The sequence below is a fragment of the Puma concolor genome, chromosome B2, assembly GCF_028749965.1.
Source record: "Puma concolor isolate L17-30 chromosome B2, mPumCon1.1.hap2, whole genome shotgun sequence".
Taxonomy (NCBI): domain Eukaryota; kingdom Metazoa; phylum Chordata; class Mammalia; order Carnivora; family Felidae; genus Puma; species Puma concolor.
This window is the reverse complement of record NC_141671.1, coordinates 41,327,277-41,342,152: the sequence shown is the minus strand read 5'-3', so window position 1 is coordinate 41,342,152 and position 14,876 is coordinate 41,327,277. Positions and strand designations below refer to the sequence as shown.

General features: G+C 50.0%; 1 protein-coding gene and 1 long non-coding RNA gene across 13 annotated transcripts in view; one reads left to right on the top strand and one right to left on the bottom strand.

Annotated features, from left to right (window-relative positions):
• The window catches only part of TRERF1 (transcriptional regulating factor 1), a 212,400-nt gene that overhangs the window by 149,658 nt on the left and 47,866 nt on the right, over positions 1-14,876 (top strand). The gene's annotated exons all lie outside the window — the stretch shown is intronic.
• Positions 1,883-7,798, bottom strand: LOC147580950 (uncharacterized). The gene is made up of 3 exons (XR_015251235.1): positions 7,503-7,798; positions 2,675-2,786; positions 1,883-2,327 (listed from the first exon to the last, which is right to left on the bottom strand). It is a non-coding gene; the product is annotated as an uncharacterized LOC147580950 (long non-coding RNA).

The following is a 14,876-nucleotide window of genomic DNA, read 5'->3' as shown; positions in this document are numbered from 1 at the left end:
ATTCTTAACCACTGAACCACCCAGGTGCCCCCAATGGATAGATGTCTTAAACGGAGTCTTTAAGTGCTGCTCTGGAGATTGACATTAGTTCCTTCTCACTGTTGGGTGGGCTCCCCTCTAAAAATATTTTTAAAATCTTTATTATATTAGTCATATACATTCTGGGGTTTGTTTGTTTGTTTGTTTGTTTGTTTGTTTGTTTGTTTGTTGGGTTTTGTTTTTAATTAAAACCCTGTAGCTGGAGCTTAAGTCTGCTCAGGTACCCTCCCCCACTCACTCTCTTCCCTGTTCCTAAAGATGGCAGAACTGAGCCTGAAATCAGGCTCCCATCTTGGCTCCCATCGCTCTTTCCCCACCGTAGATTAGGATGCTTACAGGTAGTGTGAGGTGGTAGAAAACCCCACTGCCTCAGTGTCCTGACTCAGGATTGTTGTGTGTCCCCGGGACCAGGCAGGGGCTAGCGAGGCTCAGCCATCTGAGCCTTCGCAGGTCAGAGCCGGAGGGACCTCCTTGCAGCCCATCAGGCCCAACCTCCTTGTTCTGCGGAAGCTGAGTCTGAGATGCAGGGAGGGGAAGTCATTTGCCCAACAAGGTCACAGGGCCAGTCTCCTTTTCTGTTTGGTCCGGGTTATCTTTATATTGGGTTTGCATTTCCTGAATACGCAGCAACCGAGTGGGGGGTGGGGGTGGAGGGCAGGGGAAGTGGGCTTAAAAGAACCCCGTCTGAGAATGTTTAAATTTCCTGTGAGTGTCCCATGAAGAGGGAGATAATCTATGTGCACATAATCAAACGGAGAGGGGAGACTTGGGTTAGGTCCAGAAGACCAACAATGGGGGGGAGGGGGGGAGGCGGGAAAGAAGGCAGACAAAATAGGAGCTATTGAGAGAAGGCTGGGACACTTATCGATGGAATAGAAATAAATAGGAATTTGGGTTTTTTGCACTTTCATGATGCCTTCTTGTTAGTGTTTTTGGAGGACGTTCAAGTCACGTGGGTGCCCTAGTCTCATTTTAGTGGCAGTGGTTTTGTGGTCTCTAGGGGGCCCTTTGGCCTGGGACCAGAGGCCTCTGCTTTCGAGTTCCTCGGGTTTTCTCATACTGGCATGGGGGATCCTTTGGAAATCTCTTCCTCCACAGCTTAGCTCAGAATGGGAATGCGGCCTCCTGCAGGGCCTGCCTCACAGAAAAATAATGGATGTGAGAGTGCCCTCCACACACTGAAGCTTAGGTTGGCCTCGTTTTTCCTTCGTGAACACCTGCCTTGGCATGAACTCTGAGAGAGTTTGGTGCTTCCGCTGGGGAAGCTTTCATTTTCCCACCGGATCAGGTGGCAGATGTGGGCCACCGAAGCCACCCCGGGCCTGCTTCCCTGGGACAGCCCCGCCACACAGTGTGTCCCAACTTCCTTAAAGGGACCGTTGTTGAGGCTGGCCCAGAGGCTGTGACTAAAAGTAAGGAAACTGCAGCTAGGGACAGAGTTACTGACGGTTTCCAGGAATCTGAGAGCTGGGGGCCCTCTTGACACAGGAAAGGAAGTAGACTGTCTCCTTATCTGGTATCATGGCAGGAATGAAATGACTCTTTATGGGTAACAGGTACACCCTTTCTTCTTTAATGATACCCACAGATATTGTTAAGCTTTAGATGGCCACTAAATAATTACTTGTCTTTTCTTCTTGGGGTCTTGAACTGCTTGAGGGCTAGACCCCAGAGAGCAGGGCACCTCCTTCATTACCAGTAACCACATGGGAGGACTTGGACTGAGTCAGAGTCCCTCTCAGGTACCTCCTGAGTTTCACTGACCCATGGGGGGCCGAAGGCCTGTCTTGCAGGGGCGCACCTGGCCCAGAAATCTTCCCTCAACAATGAGCAAGTCACGTGAGCAATTACATTCTTCGGTTTATTTCTCTGCCTAGTGCATGACGTGCTAAAACCAAGGGGAGGCTTAGTTTGTGGATTCGAGCCCCGCGTCGGGCTCTGTGCTGACAGCTCAGAGCCTGGAGCCTGCTTCGGATTCTGTGTCTCCCTCTCTCTCTGCCCCTGCCCCGCTCACACTCTGTCTCTCTCTCTCTCAAAAATAAACAAACATTTAAAAAAAATTTTTTTAAACGCAAGGTGAGGCTTTCCATGGTGTCTCCCCATCTTCATTAGGGATGAAGGTGAATGAACCCGGATGTAGTGGGTAGTGAGGTAAATACGGTTGTTAGTCCCTGTACCAGAGGGCCCCAGACTACGGAGGTTTCCCAGCGGACGGTTCATACAGTGTTTCTCTCTTCCTTATCGTGTCCACTTCTGGCAGCTTCTGCCCCTGAGCACCAATCTGCTAACTGAAACAAAGGGAGGGTTCAGGGTTGCCCAGGAAATGAATAACCACACCAATTCAATCCTGACTGAGTCATTGGGCCCGATCTAAACTGTACCCAAGTCATAACAAAACAACAGGAACCCCACCCCAGGTGGTGAGCCTCCGTGAGTCCTCACTGGGTGCCATGCATGTCCCGTACATTCTCTTGGTTTAATCTTCACCAAAAAACTGGAACAGTAGGTATTGTTATCCCTCCTTTACAGATGTCGAAACTGAACCTGCTCTCCCCACCCCCCACCCCCCACCCCCGCCAAAAAAAAATAAAAAATAAAAAAAGACAAGATCAACCTGCTGGGTCTGGGTTCTTACTTTGCCAATGGGAGCTTAGGATTTGAACTCTGGTCTTCTGACTCCAGAACAGCGGTCTCGGCATTGCTGTGAGGAAACTGCCTGCCATTTGTGTCTCTCCAGGGAGAAGTTCCTGAGGAGTAAAAAAAAAAAAATTTCCGGATAGCTGGAGCTTATCCCTTTCGGACTCGAAATAGGTTTTTTTGGTCTAAAGTTCATCAGCTTCTTTTCCAGCGCTTCCAAGTTCATGGCCATGTGCTGGAGGGTTGAAGGTTGCTAAGTGCTGGTGGCCAGATTCCCAGGGCACGTCTGTACTGTGGTAAAACTGGCTTTGACCCTCGGGAAGTCAAAGAGAAAGCTGGACGGCTCCAACTAGGGAAGTAGCTTCATGCTAATCAGATCTGTGATGGGGAGCCAGGGACACTGCAGAAGATCACAGGAAGCCTCATCCTTGGGCGTCAGAGGGCTGGAGGCCCAGACCTTTGTCACTAATTGTGTGACCTGGGGCAGATTATCCCCTCCATATTAATCCCCTCGTCTTTTAAATAGGGAAAACACTTCTAACCTCACAGGTTTGTTGTGAGGAGAAAACAAAATTGTTGTGAGGACAAAACAAAATTGAGGACAAAAATACATGTCTGTGCTTTGTTCACTGCTTTCCAGAATGCACACCCTCCTGTGAACTCCTTGATGTCCCTGTCACAGACTCCACATTGGAGCCCAGATGATCTGTGGCTGTGGACCAGGGGACCCGTCTGCTCTGAGCTCTACAGATGCCTGCAAACACGCCCCATGGTCATCAGGCCAGGCCACTCTGTATCTCAGCATTGACCTCATCCCAGGGCTGTCAAAGAAATGGAACCATGAGCTTCTTATTTTATTTGGAGGGGGGAAAAAAAACAAGGAAAAGAGAAAAATTGATTTTCTTTAACCTGTAGCTTTTTTTCCTTTCTACCCTCCTTGCTGTGAGTGGAATTGCCACTTCATTTTTTTTTTAATTTAAAAAAATGATGTTCTGGGTGATGGAGCATAATATTTAGACATGTTGAACTGACAGCTGATGGGTGTGTTATTAATACACTATCACCACAAATCATGTTGCAAGGGTTGGTGGGGAGGAGATTTGTGTATAAATGTGTGTGTGAGCTCACACACTTGGATGATTTAACATAACTGGGGGGGGGGGGGGTCCAGTGACCCTTATCAAAAGCAGCTCTTGGGAAGGTTAGCCGTGGGACATGGTCTACTCTTCAGAGAAGGATTCCTTTGTGAATTGAGGGGGTCTTCTCTATGCTATCCTGTAGGAACAGAAGTTCTCCCCTTCACCCCTCCCTGTCTCCCTCTCTCATGTCCTTAGTGCCCATGGGTACCACATATTATGCTGGTCCCTGAAGACAGAGTCGATGAGGCACTCCTTAGGGGCGCCTGGGTGACTCAGTTGGCTAAGCGTCCAACTTCCGCTCAGGCACGATTTCACGTTTTGCCAGTTCAAGCCCCGCTCTGCGCTCTCGCAGAACCCACAGACCTCCCAGCCTGGGAGCCGTCGGTCCGGCTGCCTCAGTGGCAGCTTCTGTTGTAGGTCTCAAAACAAAACTGAACTCTCACAGTACTCCCCGTCTTCACAGGTGCAAACCTGACATCTGGGCGCCATCCTGACACCTCCCCCTCCGGCCCCCCTGTACCCATCCATCACTAAGTTATGTCACGTTCACCCCCAAATACCCCTCTGTCACTACTCACATCCGAGCCGCCTGGCCTGGACCACCATAGAACTAGGTCCCCCCTGTATCCCCACTCACCCATCTCCAGTCCACATCTGCTCCACAGATCCACAAACTGTGGTCTGTGGGCCAAATCCGCCGCTGCCTGATTTTGTATGGCCCATGAGCTCAAAATGCTTTATACACATGAACACTTGATGATACGGGAACACTGGCTTTGAACCCCAATTAAGCAAAATGTTATCCCTCCAAAAAATCTTTCCGTTCTCCCCATTAACAGATCTATATTACAAAAAAAAAAGTACTCCATTATTAGTATGTTTTCAGCTTCCTTGAAAAATTTGTAGAAATTTATATATCCTTTATTATATAGGTGTCTACATCATAGCCTTGGTTTTGCCATCTGGCTGCAACACCAAGAATATCTTCTATCTGGCCCTTTACTTTGAAAAACTCTGTTGACTTCTGGTCTACACTGTGTTCTTTTCAAGATGGAAATCTGGTGAGTCACACATGCTTGGACGACACACACACAGACACACACTGCTCAAACTACTTTTATGGTTCCCCATTACTTTTAGGATAAAGATAAAACTCCTTACCCTCAAGAACCGTGGGTGGTCTGGCCCTTGCCCCGCTTCCGGTTTTATCACCATGACCCTTGATCCCGCATTTCAGCCACTCTGGCCCTTTTGTTGTTGTTCCTTCTGTCTACCGTGTTCCCACCTGCCACAGGACCTTTGCCCATACTGCTCTTGACTGTATGGAACGTGGCAGTTCACATCATTTCCACACCCTTCTCATCTTTCAGATTGCAGCCTCACTGTGACTTCCTCAGAGGATCCTTCCCAGACCTCTCTGCTGAGGTCACGGCTCATTATTATAGCCATCCATCACATCCATCACAGTCACAGAGTTACATTTTTCTGTGTCTGACACTGCCTCTCCAGACTGCAGGCCCCATGAGAGCTGACACCAAGTTGTGTTAGCCACCCCCCATTCTGTATAGTATATAGTAGGCACTCAATAAATTTTTTGTTATAATGCATGGCTGAGAGTCAGGGGAAGTTTTCATAAAAGATGTTAAGTCTGAGCAGGAACTTGTAGTCTGAGAAGGTGGAAGATGAGAGAAAGTGATTTCAGGCAGAGGGACCAGTATTCTGGAAGCTCAGAGTAGCTCCATAGGTCTGGTGCTCAGGATGCGTATGAGTGAATGGATGGGCAAATCGTTGCACAGGTAGGTGAGGCCAAATTGTGAGGGCCCCGTGTGCCAGGCTGAGCTGTTGGGAATCTTCTCCTGTTGACCAGGGGGACGCTGGAGGTTTCGGGCAGAGGGGTGGCGTGGACAGGACTCCTGGGGGGAAAGTGGGCTGGAGGGAGCGAGGCCAGCCATGACTTGGCAGGGGAGTGACAGGAGAAGATGGTCAGGCAAGGCCATGGAAGAGAGGCCGACAGGAATTGATAACCTATTGGAAGTAAGGGGATACTGGGCTCTTGGGGGTCCCAGGTTTCTGATTCAGGCCCCTCTGGTACTTAAGACGAGTGAAAAGAGTTGGGGCAAGGGTAGAGGGGTGAAAGTTCATGTGGGGCCCAGGAAGCAGAGGGAGTAAATGCCTCCAATCTCCATTTTCTCTGCAAAACAGAGAGTCAACTGCTGAGACAAAGGTCTTTTGGGTTCAGGTCATGGATTTTGGCGCTTTGCCCCTGTTGCCAGTGGTGGGGGGGGGGGGGGTGCCACCTCTCCCCCATAAGGGGATTCTCCTCAGCCAGGAGCAGCAGGGGGCGCTCAGACTGAGGATTTATGTCCCAAATAGCTTCTCTGCGGGTTAGTAGGGCACTTCAGGAGATCTTATAGACCTGCCTTTCCTCTACCTTCAAACGTGATGGCTACATGTCCTCTGTCAGAAATCCTACCTTGAAGGCCTTTGAAAAAGGCATCTGGCTTCCAGAAACTGTTCCCCTACCTCACCCCTCTGAGCGCCACGAGGACCAGCCCTCTGCCCCCAGAGAATCTGTCTGACCCGTGGACAGAGCTGACATGTAAAATGCACAAAGAATAATGTACAAAGGTGTGGTTCAGCGACATACTGCATTTTTGTGGTTCACAAGGCACATTCACACACAGGTGATGCACTCTACAACGACCTTCACCTAATGATTGGCACCTGCCCTTCTCCCCGCCGCCCCCCCAGACCACCCACACAGCCCCTTCCCTCACAGGTGTGGTTGGGGCCACACGGGCACCTGCTTCCAACAGTTGTACTCAGTTCCATAACCGCATAGATGAAATGTGACGTGAGCTGATGACCTCTGAACGCCAAAAAGAAATACAAATGCGGTTTCTGTGAAAAGGCAAGTGAACGCTTTAGGAAGAATTTATAAAAGCAAGCCACCCAAAGAAAACCCCTGCCCAGGTGTGTGCACGACAACTGCTGGAGACCCGTGCTAGGTGGAGAAAGAAAACGCGTCTGTTAGAGGAGTCTGCGCTGTGGCTCCTTGACTGGCGTCCTCAGTTTTCAGCTCCTTTTTACAGACACCGGACTAGAAAATGACAGGTTATGCACGCATCCCGGGGTGATTTATGCAGAAAAGACAAATGCAGAGCTCTCGTCCACAAATCCACACCCAAAGGCCTGGACCCCACCTCAAAAGATTAGTAAGGTATTTGTGTTTGAAGCTAACATAAAATTTTAAGGGGCACCTGGGTGGCTTAGTCGGTTGAGTGTCCGACTTCAGCTCAGGTCATGATCTCACACTCCGTGGGTTCGAGCCCCGCATCAGGCTCTGTGCTGACAGCTCAGAGCCTGGAGCCCGCCTCAGATTCTGTGTCTCCCCCTTTCTCTGCCCCTCCCCTGCTCTGTCTCTGTCTGTCTCAAAAATAAATAAAAACATTAAATAATTTTTTTTAAAAACCATAAAATGTTCAGGCATGAATGTAGGGCTTGTAAGTGTCCGTGCAGGTTTTTCAGTGTTTTATTGTCTGTTTTTGAAGAGGTAATAGCTTCCCATGGTTTAGTAATTGAGAGAAATATAAAAAGTTATAAAATGAAGTCTCCTTCCCACTCTCTTCCCATTCAGCCCAGACACAACCCCTCCCGTCCCTACCCCACCCCAAGTACAACTCTTACCGGTTTCTTGGATCCTTCCGGATTGTCTTGATGCCCAACAACCAACTGTGAATATAAGTCGGGCCTCATGATTCACGGATTCCATGTTTGCAAAGTCTCCTACTCTCTCAAATTTATTTGCAACCCCCAAGTCCATACTCGCGGCGCTTTCGAAGTCATTGGCGGACGTGCACAGAGCAGTGGAACATTTGATTTGCCCCACACGCGTCCCCAGCTGAGGTTGACCTGCGTGGTGCATTGCCTTCCTGTTTCGGCTCTTGTGCTGCAAACAGGTGTCCTTTTCCCAGTCTGTTTGGTGCCACGTTTTTCACATTCTTGTGCTTCCTGTTGATTTCACTGTTTAAAATGGCCCCCAGGCGTGGTACCGGTGTGCTGTCCAGTGCTCCAAAGTGCAAGGAGGTTGCGTGTGGCTTATGGGGAAAATACTTGTGAGATAAGCTTTATTTAAATAAGAATGAAAGTGCTGCCGGCTGTGAGTTCGTTGTTTATGAATCAGTAATATATATATTAAATAAGGTAGCTTTGAACGGAAACACATAAAACAAGGTTGTGATCAGAGGCTCACGGGAACCTAACCTCATATTCTGGAAGCAGTGGTACACTGTTCGTGACTTCGCAGGACATATTACTGCTAATAATGAGGATCAACTATTTACATATATATATGTATATTCCTTTTTCTAAAATTTTTTTAATGTGTATTTTTGAGAGAGGGACAGAGTGTGAGCGGGGGAGGGGCAGAGAGAGAGAGAGAGAGAGAGAGAGAGGGAGACACAGAATCTGAAGTAGGCTCCAGGCTCCGAAAGCCCGACACAGAGCTCGAACTCACAAACCGCGAGATCGTGACCTGGGCTGAAGTCAGACACTTAACCGAGTGAGCCACCCAGGCGCCCCTATATGTATATTCTATTTTAACTTTGGAAAGCTTTCCATATCAGTTCGCAGAGAGTTTCGTTGCTCTTTTTAACAACTGCATAGTATTCCATTGTGTGGTTATTCCTTAATTATCTTTAATCAGTCCCTTAGTGATTGGCATTTGAGATGATGTCGATCTTTGGCTATTCAATACAATGCCACAGTGTGTATGCTTGTGTCTAGGTTGTTTGGATGTGTCCGTCTGTTGTCTGTAACCAGCTTACTAGAAGGGGAATTCTGAACTCCTGGGTGTATATCCTGAAGAGAGTCTCGGAGAGATTCATAGGGGGCACATCTGAGAATGCTGTCACAGGGTGTCAGTGGGAGATGGGTAGGGTAGTGAAGTGTGATGGGTGCAGGTTCCCACCTGGGGGGGGTTGCGTGAGGGGCGTGTAAAGGACTTGGCACTGTGCGTGGCCCGAGGTCAGCATCACATGCGTGTTAGCTGTTATCTTTCTTTACCATTCTTCTTTATCTTTATCATTCTTCCTTCCCATCTGCCCGGTAGCGTTAGTCCAGCTCACCCGCATGGCGTTGGGTGTCTGTCCTGCTGCCCTCCCATCAGCACCTCCCCGCAGTCGTCCTCCACCCGGGGCTGGAGGACACCTGGGCACTGTTGGGGACAATCTTATGCTGGCATCCGAGGCTTAACCCTGGGCTTCACCAGCTTCCTGGAAAGAGGAGTGTCTCCTTCACCTCCTGGTCCTTAGCCAGGCACACAGCACTCATGTTTGACAAACTTGTTTGCCGAATTCTGTGAACACTGAGTGGATCTGCTTTGGGCCCAACACTGGTCATGGAACAGTGGAGAAGGGAGGGCGAGACATAAAAATAGAGGTATTAAGACACAATTCCGCGCCTTTAGAACTTAAATTCTGGCATTGGTTGGAAAATAGAATATCTGAGGTGACTCCCTGATGGAGTGATATTTCCAACAAGCAGAAGGATGCATGTCTGGGCCTGTAAATCCTCCCTCTGCGGTTCTCACTCTCCCCGAGGCCCCCAGCCTTTAGGGGCTCTATTTCCACCCTCTGATTTCAGCCACAGGGGCCCCTGGGGGATGCCTCACGGCAGCCCCCTGGTCTTAGAGCAGCAAAGGGAAGTTGTCTGGGCAAGAATTTGAGACAGAGATATAATGGCGGCCAGTGACCAACTGGATATGGGACTTGGGCAAGTCCAGACAGGTTTTGGGGCTTCTCGGGGATATAAAGGATTACCAGAGGAGAGAGCAAATTCAGAAAAGGTAAGATACCGTCCTGATTCCCTGAGGCCTCTCAGTAGCCGTTTGGGTAGATGGAAACCAACCCTTGTGGCTTTCCACATCATCCACATTCCCACTGTTGACAGTGGGAATCTCGGGTGAGGGGGTTGTCGGGCATGTTCACTTCCAGCTTTATAATATTTGAATCCTTAGAAGCATCTGTAAATTAAAGCACACAGGTTTTCTTTTCTTTTTTTTTTTTTAATTTTGTTTTGTGTATTTATTTGTTTTGAGAGAGAGAGAGACAGTACGCGTGGGGGAGGGGCAGAGAGAGAGAATCCCAAGCAGGCTCCATGCTGCCATCGTAGAACCAGATTCGGGGCCCAAACTCGTGAACCATGAAGATCGTGACCTGAGCTGAAACCAAGAGTCAGGCGCTTAACCGGCTGAGCCACCCAGGCGCTCCTAAATCATAGTTTTTCTTCATCGTGGTATGCTGTGATTTGGAACGAAGGCCCTCCTGACAAAACTGGTCTCCACAGCTCTATCAGCTTGTCCCTTGCAGGATGTTCACCCCTGTGGTCTGTTTACTATTTGCTTCCCTGCACTCAGCAGCTTCCTGAGGGCTCTGGGACAAGGAGCCCCTGTCATCTGATTGAGCAGGGCAACCTCCCTCAGCACAACAAAGAACAAAGGAGACATCTTGGGGCAGCAAGGCCACCGAGTCACATCTTGGTCAGGGGGCTACAGGGTGACAGGACGTTTGAGGTGGGCTCTGAGGCCCTGTGTCTGGCTTCACTGAGCAAACACCTACATGGTGCCAAGCGTGAGGCACAGGCTGGGTCCCAGGGCTGAGCAAGATGGGATTCCAGCTGCCCTCAGATCTGGAAAGGTGGGGGCGTGCGCCATGATGATGGGCCTGAATCCAATCCACGGGGGCCTGGCGGAGGGAGCCACTCAGGAAGTGCCTCTGGGAAGGCCTCCAGCCCCTGACACAGAGGTCCCTCTAGCTTGTCCCACAATTCCCCCCAAAGTCTTAGAACTCCGAGCCAGAAAGGGCCGTGCGGATGCTTGATTTAGCCCCCTTTTCTTCCAAGTGAAGAGCCTAGGGGCCATGGCATTGCCATGTTGCTGTGTTGCTGCTGCTATTTACAGAATGCCCAAACGTGGCACTGACGTCATAACCCATGGAACCTCCTGGAGACCAACAGACACCCCACGCACAAAGAACACTGAGGCGCAATTATTTTACATACAAGGGAGCATCACTTACTTTGTTTCCCAGTGAGCTGTAAGCTGTGTTCCACAAAGAAGTGTGTTTTCCCCAAGACCCCGACCCCATCTTTAAGACCTTGGGTGTCCGGGGACATTTGTTTCTTATATTCTGATGTCTTTGAAGACCTCAGACCAAAGCCAAGCCAGTTGCTCCATTTGGGAGCTGAACCCCTGTCCAACTGCGGCTCAGGTCACAATCTCATGATTCATGGGATTGAGCCCTGCATCAGGCTCTGTGCTGACAGCTCAGAGCCCAGAGACTCCCTCGGATTCTGTGTCTTCCTCTCTCTCTGCTCCTCCCCCACTCGTGCTCTGTCTCTCCCTCTCTCAAAAATAAACAAACATTAAAAAATTTAAAAATGGTAATAATAATTCACCCTGAGGTCGGAGGCAAGGTTAAAGGAGTCAGATCTACCCCCCAGATCTACCTACCTTCCAGCCCGTCTTCATCCCCTACACTCCCTACGGCTTCGTCAGAGCAGCTGGAGGGGAAACTTCCATTCTCCCAGCCCTGCCCTGCCCTACCCTACCCTACCCTGCCCTGCCCTGGACAGCTTCAGGGATGAGGATCCTTTCTTTGGCTGTAGTCCCAAGTGTTGATTCACAAAAGCGGTGTCCTCGGTCCTCGGGGGCAGGAGTGGTGGATCCTCCCTGTGGCCCCAGGCCCGGACCCCTCCAGATGGACACCCTACAGAGATACGCACCCCTGTCCCCAACAGCAAGGGTCTGCCCACTGTGCCTCATGGGCCCTGATGGGAATGACCTCGCCCCTGCCCCCTTTGAGGTCCTCCTTTGCCTCCTCCTTGTGAAATTCCTTGGAGTCTTTAGGAAGCCCCGCCCCTGCCCCCTCCCCGCCCCAGACTGTGAGCTTAAAGTGCAGGTTTTCAGGTTTTGATCTCCCCTTAGCAAGAGTCCTGGTGCAGGAGGTCCTTGGTGTGAGGTTGTCTGAAAGAACATAAAGGGCGGGCAGTGGCCATGGAGTCCCCAGTCCGCTCAGCTGTAGGCCTCTTGAGGCCAACGGCAATGACCTGGTCAAGTCTCCTGGCACAGGTAGGTCTTCAGTATGGTTGCTGGTGGATTCTGAAACTCTCCTAACAACTCCTTCTTAGGAGAACCTTGTAATTATGGAGTAGCCAGTGTTTGGGTCACTCAGCGACTCACGTGGGGATTGTTCAGGTGATTCCCCTGCCCCACCCTCTCTCTGCAGACCTCTTGGCTGCGTCATCTGTCAACCTCCCCGTCACCAGGAGGGACCAGCTGTAGTTGGGAGGAGCCTTCCTGGAGGATCAGGCAACCCGAGTGGACCTCGTCCCTGGCATACCCCACCCAGAGCCTATTGTATCTCTCCTTTAAGATCTAAGGTGCCCTAAGTGTGGGGTCATTAAGTTTCCTACGCTGCCTCCATGTGTCAGCTTCTCCCTGGGATGTAACTGACTTTATCTGTACTCATGTGAGGAATGTGGATCTCACTGGCTGCGAATAAGCAAGCCTTACTCTGGTCTCCCAGAGCAGCTACGTCCGGTGGTGCTGGGAGTCAGGAAGGGCTGGGCCACGTCAGTTCACATCAGCTGCCTCCTCCTCTCTTCACTTCTCTGTCCCAGAGGACGTAGACACCAGTGGTATCCAAGCTGGGTGCATTTGCCCCTGAACTGTTGTCAGTTTCACACCTTGAATGCTAATTAGATGCCGAACAGTTAGCAGCTTCTGCAAGTTGATAAAAGGTGAGGCAGGGATTTTACGGATCTTGTTTAGGCTTCCTCTAGAAAAACTTGGCTTAGTAGTAGTTCTGGATATATAAAAACATGGCCAAGGTCCAGGAAGGGCAAATGACTTGTCCACTTTCACACAGCGAGTCAGTGGAACCAAAGCCCAGGTCTCCTTTTGGCTCCTCCTTTGCCCCTCTATCTAAATGCACCATATCATGTGGGGCTCCTGGCTGGCTCAGGCAGTAGAGCATGCGACTCTTGATCTTGGGGTTGTGAGTTCAAGCCCCACACTGGGTGTAGAGATTACTTAAAAAAATAAAAGTAAAATCTTTAACTGTACCATATCATAGAGTCAATGCCCATGTCCCTAATATCTCTACCCAGGCCTAGCCATTTGTGGAGGAGGGTGGTTTGAAAAACTATATACAGGAATATATCAACAAGGCATGCTCCGACCATAGCCGCCTCCTCCAGGAAGCCATCCTAGATTACTTTGGTCCCTTATCTCCCCACATCCTCAGCATCCACATCCTCCATGCCAGCTGGGGTTGGACAGAAGGGGCCTGTCGCAGTCACCATCAGGGGAAGACAGTGTTAATTTCCTGGTCGAGAACTACTGCTAGCCCAGAGGAGAGAGCAGTCACAGTGAGGACCAGAAACCCCGCACACCAGAAAGTGAAATATCTCCAGTCACCATTTCCTGATGGAGAGCTGTCCGCAAGAAGCAAAATCCAGACTCCATTTTGCAGGTTCCCAGGCTGTGAGTCAGGTTTCTTCCTCGTTCCTGGGCTTATTAGAGTGACAGTTGATGCCACAAGATGAGTCTGAAAGAAGGAGGAATAAGTGTCCCTTGGAGCCCAAAGGAAGTCTTGGAAGTCCTCCCACAGTGGAGAGTCAGCAGAGACCCAGGGCAAGGAGCAGCGGGCCACCAAGGAACAAGAGCAGGCCAGTCACTCTGAGAGGGGGGACGTTTCAGTGCTAATCACTGTCGTTGGCAGAACTTGTCCGTGGTAATTGGGTTAGAGGATTATAAAATACCCACCGGCTTTATTCAGAAGACTAATTAGAAAGTATTTAGAACAACAACATTGCCGTAATGGAGACCATGAACCATGGGCCCACGTCTTGGAGAGCTGCCCTTGGCCTCTGCCTCCTTGGGGAGCTGGGGAGAGAGCTGGATTGAGGAGAATCCCAGGAGAATCCAAATGGAGCTCCTTTGACAGACCTGAGGGGAAGGGCTTGCCTAAAACCCAAGCCAAGTCATTTGGGGAATTGTGTATACAGTCTCTGAATGATGACCCAGTGTCGGAAGAAGGAAAATCTTTTTGGTTTTTCTTCCTCCAGCGAGCGGTGGTGGTCTGGCGGGAGCAGGGTGTTACCCCTGCTGAATTATAAGCAAACAAGTCCCGATGGGTCCTCGGCCAAAGTCAACTTCCTCCCTCTCTCTCTTTCTGGTTCAAAGGGTAGTCCTTTTGGACACATATCCTCCTTGAAGATTGTGTTCTGTCTCCTGGTGCCCTGGGGGTGCAGAGGGAGTGGGGTGGGTGGGGGGGAGACTTTGATGCACCAGAATAAGAGTCGGCAAACTTTGGCTGGGGCCAAAACCAGCCCACACCTAGCCTTGTACCACCTGTGAGCTAAGGGTTTTTACATTTTTTACACGGTTGAAGAAAAATCAGAAGAAAAAACAATAATATTTCCTGATACGTGAAAATTCTGCCCCGATTCCAATTTCCGTGTCCATAAACCAAGTTGTATTCGAATACAGCCACGCCCATTCATGGATATATGATTTTGTGGCTGCTTTCACGCTGCAGACCTGAAAATATTTACTAGCTGGCCCTGTGCAGAAAAACTCCTGTGCTGAGAAGTCTGCGTAGAGCCTTATAATCTACCGTATTCCATGAATCGGGCGCTTTACAGAGCACTCGGCCTGAAACAGAAAATAATAGGTTCTGTCCCTGGGTCCATGTCAGGGGTGAAGTGCGTTACGTCTCATTTGCTTGGCTCAGCTTTTCAGTTCGCTGAGCGTTGATGGAGCATTTGCTGTGTCCCAGTCACTGGGACACACAAGATGGGTAGAATGCTGTCCCTACCTTGGAAATGAATGGACAGCCAGTGGGCAGATGGGCATGGATGCAGGCCGTGTGGCTGTAATGCTTCCGGGGGAACAGAGAGGGCACCTCAGGTTCCGAGTGAGCATTTTTTTCTTGATTCCACTCTAGAATCCCCGAGCCTGGCTCTAAGGAAAGAACTGATCACAGAAATGTGAAAGTA